The 10,771-nt window shown below is 32.5% G+C and overlaps 1 protein-coding gene across 1 annotated transcript in view; it reads left to right on the top strand.

The window, feature by feature from the left end:
- Positions 1 to 9,035: 9,035 nt before the first annotated feature.
- LOC129226324 (diuretic hormone class 2-like) overlaps positions 9,036 to 10,771 on the top strand; it is a 62,429-nt gene continuing 60,693 nt past the window's right edge. Inside the window, exon 1 of the mRNA XM_054860926.1 lies at positions 9,036 to 9,109. The gene's annotated coding sequence lies outside the window, so the exon portion shown is untranslated. The remainder of the gene's footprint in view (positions 9,110 to 10,771) is intronic.

The following is a 10,771-nucleotide window of genomic DNA, read 5'->3' as shown; positions in this document are numbered from 1 at the left end:
AAAAAGCGTCCTCAAATATTAAGTGTAAAAAACAAACTACCCATCTGGAACAAACGGGAAATTCCGCTGCAACATCCCCCACATGAAAAAGAACAAAACAATCGAAAGGATATCGTTTAAAAAAATGATAAAGGTAAAAAAGTTCACTGAATAAGCGAAAATTACTCATTCCTCTCCCCCCTTCCGATGTAAAATAAACACTCTTTAAAAACGGAAAACAATTCTTTGCAGTTTGAAATATTTCGCCAAATAAATAAAAAATACAATAAATTACAATTCCAGTACCTTAAAAATGTAAACAAATGATCAAGCAACTCTATTGTTTGCAGCCAAAGTCGCCAAGCCACCACGTTACTGTAATCCAGTCGATCAGTGAGCGAAGCCAACTCCGACCGATTAGCGGTCCGATCTTTTGAGCGAAAACTTTTTAAACTTCATATATTGCCTAATTTGTTCTTTCCACCAAAGATAAAGATCTTCCACTGACTGATCTTTTGTGTACAGAACTACCCTATTGTAATTTATCTGGACGAAAATAAAATTTGTTTCGTCTTTAAATTCCATCATCTTTTCTTTTATTTATGTACTGATTAGTTAGATGATCCTTAAAGTATTCTTGACATTGGTGACAAAACTCAGATGGATTTCAGCCGAGAAACAAATGTTGCTAGGTACGGTACTTTCTGATCATTTGGTTAGGAAAACCTAAAGCACCGATCCGGTCACATGGTTCAACTACGACGACAGAACACACGTTTAGCGTGAACCTTTCAGTACTTTACTTTAAAATATATCACGGGACCTAAAATCGTTTCTTTTAAAAAATGAAGGCTTCACTCTCTCTCTCTCTACGTTTTATCTGTTCTCAATTGACATATTACCGTAGGAAACTTCATTACAAAAAGCAGATTTGGCTTTCTTATTGTCCTTTGGCAACGGGTTGAATATTTATTTCAAGTTCTCGCTCAACAATAGGTTAAAATAAATATTAATCATTTGGGAGATATAACCATTCAATGTTTAGATTAATTAATTAATTAACAAAAACGTTTCCGATTCGATCCATCGCGCTTAGAAACCATGCTTGCCACAACTTAATTACACACAAAAAATTTGATCAAAATCGGACCAGTCGTTTAAAAGCCTTATGGTGACAAACGTCCGAACAAAATATTTTTATATATTAAGATGTCAGCTTAAGAAACTTCGAAATAACACAATTTTTACTTTAAAAATGGTATTTTAAGGCTTTCTGCGCGAATTCAAATGATCGACATTATGCTCTCAAGTTTTTTCTTTACATTTCGGTAACTACAAAGTGTATTTCTATACTACTAGGGGGCTATCGCCCCCTGCTCGCTATCGCTCGCCAACCCCCGGAACTGCTTACGCAGTTCCCTGTGGATCGCTTCGCGATCCATGCTCGCTTCGCTCGCTCGCTGTATGCCAATACATTAGCCTAGCTAAAATTTTCCGTAAAAATTAAAGTTGGTAATTGCATTTAGGTCACCATCCATTTAACCAATATGAAAATTACGTTCATAATGTTAATTTGTCTGCTTTAGCCAGATTTTCGACAGTTTAACTTTGCTGTATGTAAGATGACTGCCTTGGCAATGTGCACAACTTTACCATTATAGATACAAAAGTGTCTGTCATTGCTTTGGAGAGATTGCACTTCTACCTGTTGGTCCGCGGAAGGTATTTTATTTCCCTTCTACCACCCATTGGAAAACCAATGAAGGCATTCCCCTATCCGCCACCTGGGGACGCGCCCTCTAGGGGTTACAGGCTCCCCCGAGGGATGTATTTACATTATTTACACTCTTATATATTTACATATTTACACTCTTATATATTCTAATCTGAGAAAACTTCCTCATATACACAATTAAAAATGTCCCGTTTGGGAGCCACAACTGACACTGCTTCAAAAGATCTTGTTCTTGATAATGCCACATAGAGCTAGCCATGACTAAAAACAGGCTCAGAGAGCACCAAACATATTTTCTCAAACGTTTGTCCTTCTTGTTGTTATTCTGAATCCTTGCCACGTCACGAACAAAAAATGGTTTAACTAAAAACGCGAAAACTCGCCAAGGCTACTTTGCTTGCACAATACTAAAACTACTATAACCCTAAACAAATTTGGCGAAACCTTTCAGCTGAGAATAAAAGGAATAAAGTAAATTCTTTCTCGGTTATTCATTTTGAACTGAACTGTCGTACTGAAGCAGAGAATAGACGACGCTCAAAGCGCCTACGCGTTCAAAACAACATTGCCGATGAACATGATTGTGGAGCAATGTGTGAAGAATGCGAATTTTGTGGTGCTCTTTATTGGCAGAAAGAGCGTAATACTGCAAATAAATATACTAAATGTTGCCATGACGGAAAGGTGCGGTTACCGGCATTGTGTGACGCACCTGATCTGTTGAAGGAACTGCTGACTGAAAATTCCCCAGCCGCTAAAAATTATCGGCAGCGAATCAGAGAATACAACTCTGGAAATGGCTCGTCTTAAATTGGATTCAAGAACGGTTTCCTGCCTTCTTTGAGCTTTTCTTTGCTGATTAAGGTTGAAATGGGCCACAGCCCGACTCAAACTCATCTCAAAAAAAAAAAAAAGTTCGTTGAGTATTCTGTGATTCAAGATTTCAAAACAACGTAGAAGTTTGTTTACATGATTTATCGGCGAAGTGTTGCCAACAGAGGTTTAGAAATTCACCCCTTCATTTGCCGGCACGTAAGAGAATTATATATATAGATTAAAATGAAGTAAACTGTTTTTTGGAAAAAATATACGTTTTTAAAAATTGCCGATTTTTTTTCCATTTTTTTCTCAACTTGAAGGACTTTTGCGCGATTTCAAAAATAATTAATAATTTTTTAAAATTATTTTTCCCGTTATTAGGATGTCAATGCGTAAGTTTTCCTTGCCATTAGAAATTGATTAGAAAAAAAGGGTTTTTCGACCCACCCTAGTGCACAACTAGACCCCACTAGGAGTCTGCGAACCAAATTTCAACTTTCTAGGACATACCGTTTTTGAGTTATGTGAGATACATAAGCACATACACACATACGCACATGCGTACATACGCATATACGCACATACATACGTACATACAGACGTCACGAGAAAACTCGTTGTAATTAATTCGGGGATCGTCAAAATGGATATTTTGGGTATCTATACGTTCTTAGGCATATATCCACGTGCGGTCGGGTTGAAAAATAAACTCAATATTCATTCGGGCGCGAGCAAAATGGAAATTAAGGCCTATTTTTAAGTGAAATTTTTTTCGTGAATACAATACTTCCTTTACCTCCTAAAAAGAAGTAAAAAAAAAAAAACCCCTAGAGTGGGGGTTGAGCTCCTGCGTGCTCCCACTTAAATTAAGCTAGCATAACAGCACATCTTTGACTTTGTGGTTTGAAATTGCGGCTTCAATACAGTTCACAATGTCATTCATTGCAATCCCATTCATTTTTTATAATCGTGCAAGTCTTGCACGATTATAAAAAATGAATGATAGGAACAGAAATCTTAACATAGTGCTTCAAAAATGCATAGCAGTTTAGTACTGCTGTTTACTGGATTATCGCATGAATGTGGAGAAACTTAAAAACGAAACCACCTAAAAACCACTAACCCACTAAACCACTAAACCACTAACCCACCTAAAAACCACTGCTTAAGAAATCTTGACCCAATCACTGCTTAATAAAAAACAGGATACTTTAGTACTGCTGTTTACTGTTCTTAAGAAGAGAAGTTATTGTTTTAGTACACATACTAATTTTACTGAAAATCACGGTGACTCAATTGACAGAGCGCAAAGCATCGAATCCATCGGATCCCGGATTGAGTCCCGATCGAGACGTTTCAGGAATATTCACTACAAAATTGTATATTCAGGTGTAGAAAATAGATTATTAAACAACATGAATACTAAACAGTGCTCGAAATGCGTTGGATAAACACACGTGTTTCAACGGGATACTCTGCTGATATCCAACAGCTGTATTCAACGCAGTACCCACAAATATGGGCAACGAGAAGGAAAGAAAGAGAGAAGAGAGTATGTTTGGCTTTTCGTCATACAAAAGACATCTACGTCCCTTCCAGCACACAGAAGTTTGCCGATCACTATTTCAAAGCCCTCGCATAAAAGTTTCACTTCAAAACTTGACAAATTATGATTTACGAAACACTGATAAATCACAATTTAAGAAACCTTGACACTATCACGATTTAAGAAACCTTGACACATTCACCTAGAAAACTTGTCAAAATCACGAGTTAAGAAACTGACAAAATCAAGACAAAAGCTATGACAGATTCACTGTCAATACATTTGGCGGTTTTTTTTTTTCGATCAAGAGCAATGATTCCCGATTCTGGCACGTTTGTTTCTATTTTTAACCGCATATTAACCCTCGATCTTCAATTAATATGAGGAAGAGGCAACTATCCTAGTCTCAAAAGCTTGACAAAAAACTTCGTTAAAAAACAAAAACTTAAAAAACTCATAACAATAGCATAATACTCCTAACAAATTGAGGGAGAAAATAATGAATGTTGGGTTTCTGCTAAATCAGATGCTGGCAATATTATTTCAAGTTGGCACTCGGTGAATTACGCTTATCAGCATACAAATTTGTAGAATTAAGCATAAAATGATCATTAAATAAGTAAGAGTAATTAATGAACTGAATACTAAGCCTAAGTCTTTAAATATATTTGAATTACAAGTATTGTTTTTGAAATCATATTCATGTAAAGGCATGAATCTTGAAAACAAAATACTAGATGTGACTTTTTTAACTTTATCAAAAAAAAAAAAAAATAAATAAATAAATAAATAAATAAATAAATAAATAAATAAATATATATATATATATATATATATATATATATATATATATATATATATATATATATATATATATATATATATATATATATATAGGAAAAGAATTCTATAATAGATTTAACAACCGTAAATTCGTTATTATTCAATTTTGAAATGTAAATATATATTTTTATTCATTATAAAAATATAGATTTACATTTCAAAATTGCAGTTGAAAGTTTAAAATAACTGCTGCCTGTTTTTTGAGGCTGTTTAATATTAACCTTTTGTTTTAAGAATAGTATAAGTAAGTAAAATTATTCTTTGACATAGGAAAAGAAAAGTCTTTATCTTTATATTCTAAAACTGTGCTACCACTTCAGAAGTTCTTTGTTTCTGCCCGTTTGTCTTAATAACATAAAAATAATCTTTTATCGCATAAAATTATTCTACTGAACATGAATCATAGTTTCGTTTGTCTGCAAAAGCCCCATTGTTACGAAGAGATATGTATTTCAAAGCCCTAAAGGTCTTATTTACATGGATTATATTTCGCCTTCACTACATGTAGCGCATTTTAGAATTGATCCTTTACTTTTCTTGCAAAATAACGTAGTAAATAGGACTGGGTGCTGTTGAAAAGATTTAAATCGTCTAATATCGCTATATATACAGCAATAAATCAATTTCATACTGATTTGCAGTTTTAAAGCAAGATACTTATTTTTTATTTATAACACAGAAGATGCGACTACTCTATCTGTATCCTCAAAAAAATTCTTATATTTACCATCATTTATAGCAGTAGTTATACTATGTATTCAATAGTATTCTGATCTGTTTCTAATTTGAAGAGTTAATGATACTAGTTCAAATATATATATAAAACTAAACAATCATTGACAATATTATTTATTTTTTGTGTTCTGTAGTTAAATTTATGTTTACTCATACATTCTTCATGTACGTGTTTGCTTGAAGCTTTTGTTTCATAAAGATTTTTTTCCCCCAATTGATAATTCATAATAAAATTTGCAAAATTTTATTCTGAGTCGTAAATGTTTAAACCACCCTATACTTCTTTTTCTCTTTCTATTTCAACCCAAAAATTAGTCAAAGTGAATAAAAAATTGAAATAAAGAAAAGAAAAAAGAACTGGATTAGTAAGTTTTTTTAACATAAAAAAAAGAAGAAGAAGAAAAAGAATGGAAACTTAACTAAAAGAATTGTTGTACACGTGGCGGTTCTGTACTTACAGAACTGTCACGTAAGTTGATTGGTTTATTGTACCTAATATTTTTATTGCGAATTTCTTACACTAATACGTTATTTCGTTATGTGACATATTGTGCTATTATATGACCTACTGGATGGGGAAAAGTGAAGTAGTTCATTTCGTTTATTCATACAAACATTTTCTAAATCACTTGCGTATTCATTTATTGATTAATTTATTTACATTCCTTCATTTAATTATTCACTTATTTGCACTCATTCATTCATTTATTTTCTTATTCATTCACTCTCTTTGCTCATTTATTTTCCTCCATATATTAATTAACTAAATTAGTTTTTAGTTTAGTTTCATTATGTTTTCATTTATTGATTCATTCCTTTATTCACTCTTTATTTGTTCAAAAATATGTTTTACAATCGAATAGAAAACGTTTCATTTTTCACTTTGCCTATTGAAAAAAAATATATACTTTTTGAAGATAAATTTCGTAACAAAAATAAAAAATAACGTTTCAATGCAAGTTTCAATTTAAAATACATTGTTCCTTCTTTATGTACTGTAATTTTCAAAACAAATTTCCAATTTGATCACTTCGAAACAGCTAAATCATCTTAAAAATTTTATTTTGCCCCACATTCCCCTACTTATTAAATTGCTCTACAGAGGAAAATACACCTTTGAGAAAGATCACAGAAAATTCCAATACGTAAAATATTTTATAATATGTAATTATAACTGGTTTTGTGTAAACAATGAATGGGGATGAAAACACCTTTCAACCAATGGCAACACTGATTAATGCGCATGAAAGAGGTAGAAATTCTTACTTTCACGTTTTATTTACAACTTTTGGCAACAATTTTACACCTATAGTAACAATTTTAGGAAACTCGAGGACGGTAGGTCAAGCCTAGTGGGATTTCGCCCTATATGCATCAAAAATGGGAGACAGTCAAAAAAAAAAAAAAAAAAAACAGAACAGGAACAAAAAATTTTTCGCCATTTTACTTTATTTTTCAATTAGTGGTGCCCGCACGGCTCTGCCCGTAATAGAAAAATTAAAAGGTCTTTTGGTTCGCCTGTATATTTACAAATAATGTTTGGTGAATTTTCTCGCCAATTGGCTTGTACCCATGTTACGCTTCCACGTTATGATAATTTCGTATCTCGCCAATTGGCTTGTGCCCATGTTTCTGTTCCACGTTATGATAATTTCGTAATTTACTCGTCCATCTTAGGATAGCTTTGTTCTTAAAATTGGAATAGAAAAGGAACCACATTGAATTCTCAAAAAATCGCTTCGAGGTGCATACCCCCATGCTACAGATTAACTTTGTGCCTAATTTCATGAAAATCGGCCGAACGGTCTAGCGCTATGCGCGTCACAGAGATCCAGACATCCTACAGACATCCTCCGGGCATCCAGACAGAGAGACTTTCAGCTTTATTATTAGTAAAGATGTTTGGGTGATAAAAATTGAGATCAAGTTAACGATAAAGCGCAGTTAAAAACGATCTTGATTCTCATTTAAAGAAAATGGGGGGGGGGGGGAGAAAAAAACGATAATCAACTATCAAACAAAACAAAAAAATTTCTTCATCGTCTGCAGTAACGAGACTCGATTACTTTAGGGGATAAAGTGAATAATTTTGGGCTCTTTGCTTAGTGTCTATTGAATAAAACTGTCTTCTTTGTATACTCTTCTGCTTTTTTTTTCTTTATTCTCTGCCTCCCTCCCCCCTCGACTTTCGAACAGGTTTTCTCTTTAGATAAATTTTGTGGGATGCAGAAAAAGAACGATAGTCACTCAAAATGTTAGCTAAGGCTCACTAAAAAATCCCAAAAACTCCAGTCGATTCCATCCGCCCAAAAATGTCTCTTTTTCTAATTTAATTCGCAACATTTAATTTTAATTACTCATGTATAACAAGTTTATCACAGTAAATAAACAAATATGCATCTCTGTCTCCTGTATGAGATGTACTTGTCCTCCTATATATAATAGCGAATGATCGAGTAACGCTCCTCACGTCATTAACAATGAAACTCGCTCCACTGCATGATAATTTGATAATATTTTTGGTAATGTTTGGCATGCAGGGAAATGCTTCATTTTGGCGAGGCTGAACTGGATCCGGTATCTTAACAGTTTTACTGATAAGACTCATTTCAGTAGAATGAAGAAACTAAAATGTCGTCAACAATGAACGCTGTCTGCTGGAGTTTAAGGTTTATTCAATGGAGTTAGGACTAAAATTTCAACTATCAAACTATCACCAAACAGGCAATTGCTTCGTTCAAATGTAGAAGAAATTTTCACCCGTCATATCTTGACGGGCAATTTTCTAGTATTTTTAGAAAAATAAAACTTATTTTTCCTTCAAGTTCATCATCTTCCCTTTAAAATTTCACGGAATAACTTATTTTTTAAATTTAAGTAAAGTATCCCTTTTGTCATTTTTATGACTGCAGCACTGTGAATTAATTTTACTCGATCGAGTAATAATTGGACATAATTTGTAAATTTGCTTGCATTCATGGAACTGATTACGATTAATGTTCATTTGATAGATTACATTACCATTATCTAGTGCTAAACGAGCGTAACCAAGCATAAATGATACGATCCGTTCATAATAATGAAGTTAAGAGGGAAGCAATTCTCTTCTTCCAGAGTTGCATAGATCTAGATTATAACGAATAACCCATTACATTTAATGGGATCAATGACAAGGCGCAGATTGACACATGACAAATGATTTTGCCAATAATTAATTGAGATTGGTTGGACAAAGCAGAGGGATGGTAACGAAGAATAGCGGCTTCAGCGCTGACCAATGACAACAGTGCGCCTTTCAAAATTTTGGTGACGTGAAGAGTGACGTCAGAAAGCGCGAGGGGCTTTATAAAGTGCAGCTAGAGCACTAGAGCCGGGAAAAGCAAAATTTTTCCTGAGTTTGCCCTAGCAAAAGAGAAGTCTGAAAAAGTTTTCACGTTTTCTGCTTGGTACTCGTAAGTATTTTCCTACATCTTACTTTTTAAATTTCTGTGTTTGACTTGCAAAAAAAAAGTTTCTTTCTGTATTGTTTGATGTGTATTATAAGTAAAAATTATGAATAAATAAGAAAAAAAGACCTTTTTTAGTAAGCATAAAGAGTTTTTTTCTCTTCAATTGTAAATTTATTCATCGTTAATTGACTTATCATATCTTCGCATGTTTCAAACATATCATTTACTAATCTAGTAAAGTATAATTTTTACTCTAAAAATAGTTCAAATAAATTTACTGATATTTTTCCTCGTTAAACTGCTTAATTCGAAGACATTACCCACAGTAAAAATTTCATTAAGAAAAACTCAGCCAATTTTAAAGAGATATGCGATACTTAATACCATTTATGAACAATTCCATTTACGAATAATTCCATTTATAAATAAAAGTAAATATGCCGTTAAAGTAGAAGCAAAGAACAAGGTGAAGTTAGCAAAATTATAAAAGAAAATTCGTTTTAGTGCACAAATTAGCCGCAGAGATTCATGCATATGCTTCGGGGTTACAAGGAACTCCTTTTTCAATTTAAAAGTTTACATCTTTTGCATTCAAAACGGGGTAGCTTGTAACCCCGAAACTTAAGTATGCAGTATTCCCGCTAATTTGTGCACTGAAAGTTGTTTTTTATTCGTTTACTTTTCTGGCACGTAGGTCTTGAGTGTTGTCAATTTTTAAGTGAGTAGTTAGTTAAATCAAGAAATATATTCTTCCCTCCTCCTCTAAGCGTCAATGGATTTATAGTCATTATACAGTCTGCATTAATTAAACATTAAAGAGATTGCCTAATTATGTAAAATATAATACATAGGTACCAAATAAAAAATGTTTTCAGTAAAATATTGAAAATTTAGTAATGTAAGTTTTGTCTCATTAAATACCATATAAAAATATGGAGTAAAATTCGTAGGTTTTTGTTTTTATGTTTACGGACGGTCTCCACAAGTGGAAGAAAAAGATAAAAACACAATGTTTTGCTTCAACTGTTACTAAAAAATTGTTTTTAAACATGGATAATATTACTTACGAATTATTACATCGATGTTGATACTGTAGTTATCAATATATATTTATTTAAAGTATTTACATTATATTCACAGTAGTTAAAAAGATATAATTATTTTTCCCTTACTAAACAAAAAGAAAAGTAATTTTTGTTAAAATTACTGTTTGAATATTGAGCAGCTAGTGATTTAAGTTTGTCATGCATTTTTACCAGATTTATATAAATAAACAAGAAATTCCGTCTAGAACTATACGAGCCTACTTTCCCGTATACCCATTAAAAAAAAAAAAAAAAAGCAGCACCTTTTAAACAAAGCAGCTAATACACTTTTTTCCCTTAAAAAAAATTCTTTAACAGCTTTCAAAACGAAAAAATAATAATTAAAATTAATAAGCTTATTAAAATAAATACATCATATCAAAAAAAAAAAAATAAAAATAAAAAACATTTCTTTTTCCCCTGTTGCCAAAAATAATTTTTTAAATGAATTAATGCACTTACCAAAATAAATAAAACAATAAAATGTCAACCCAAAGAAATACTTTTCATTCTCAAAAAAAAAAAAAAAAATCGTCTGCGCACTGCGCACATCGTTATGTAGAAACATAAATGACTTCGA

This window comes from Uloborus diversus, chromosome 7 (assembly GCF_026930045.1).
Source record: "Uloborus diversus isolate 005 chromosome 7, Udiv.v.3.1, whole genome shotgun sequence".
Taxonomy (NCBI): Eukaryota; Metazoa; Arthropoda; class Arachnida; order Araneae; family Uloboridae; genus Uloborus; species Uloborus diversus.
The sequence above is the reverse complement of the archived record's forward strand: the minus strand, read 5'-3'. Positions and strand labels throughout refer to the sequence as shown.